This window comes from Chaetura pelagica, unplaced genomic scaffold, assembly GCF_000747805.2.
Source record: "Chaetura pelagica isolate M959 unplaced genomic scaffold, ChaPel_1.0 scaffold65, whole genome shotgun sequence".
Taxonomy (NCBI): Eukaryota; Metazoa; Chordata; class Aves; order Apodiformes; family Apodidae; genus Chaetura; species Chaetura pelagica.
This window is the reverse complement of record NW_009953386.1, coordinates 945,989-946,894: the sequence shown is the minus strand read 5'-3', so window position 1 is coordinate 946,894 and position 906 is coordinate 945,989. Positions and strand designations below refer to the sequence as shown.

General features: G+C 41.2%; 1 protein-coding gene across 1 annotated transcript in view; it reads right to left on the bottom strand.

The window, feature by feature from the left end:
• ARHGAP31 (Rho GTPase activating protein 31) overlaps nucleotides 1–906 on the bottom strand; it is a 56,299-nt gene that overhangs the window by 18,771 nt on the left and 36,622 nt on the right. The gene's annotated exons all lie outside the window — the stretch shown is intronic.

Genomic DNA, 906 nt, shown 5'->3' with positions numbered 1-906 from the left:
AAGAGTAGAATGACAGAAATTCTTAACAAAGGACGGATGTTTCTAAAACTGAGGAAACAATCCTTCCCATCCCCCCAGCCCAGTTGTTTTAAGAAACTACTGAATGCTTTTAGCTGAAAATTCACACCTCTGGCACATAAGGTTTCAGCCTAAATAACTGGATTTAAATTCACTGGTGGTATCAAAAACTGAAAGTAGATTTAGAGTGGTAAGAAGCAGGCAGTCTTAACAACAAGCATCGCTTGCTGTGCCATGTTTTAATAAAATATTATCTGTCATCAAAATTAGCCAGCCCTCTTAAAAATTCAGGCTTTTGTGGTCTTATTTTTTTGCTCCCCCACAGTCTGCTTCTAGGCTCCAACTGTATCCATGTATAATCTATGGCTGTTTTGCAGAATTGAGTTACTACTCTTTGAATCATAATCCTTTTAAACAAGGTTAGAGGTTTCTGCTTGGCCAGCTGCCACTTTCCTCTGCAATTTGTATTTATGACATGATCATGATGGACCTGATATTCCGTAACTGGCATAACTTGTGTCATCACTTGTGCTCTGGCAAACTGTGTGTAAAATGCTACAGATGCAGAAAAGTTGGTGCTCTACTCATGGGCTAAGCAATCAGTTTGCACAGGTGTCAGGGACTGTCGGGGGGTACAAGGAAGAGGAAACCACACCCTTGTGATTATGATCACAAGCCCCAGGTGAACTAGAAGACTCTCAGTGATTGACAGTAATGAGGAAAAGAAACAGAATTAGTAATTCTGCGATGAGGTGCACAGTGGGGAGAAAGAGTAACAGCAGCAAAGCAACGCTGTGAAAAAATGAGCAAGACAAAGGGGAAGGGAACAGCAGAAAAACTGAGAGAAATAAATGTGAAGTGGGGGAAAGAAACAAGGGCAGGGAAAGA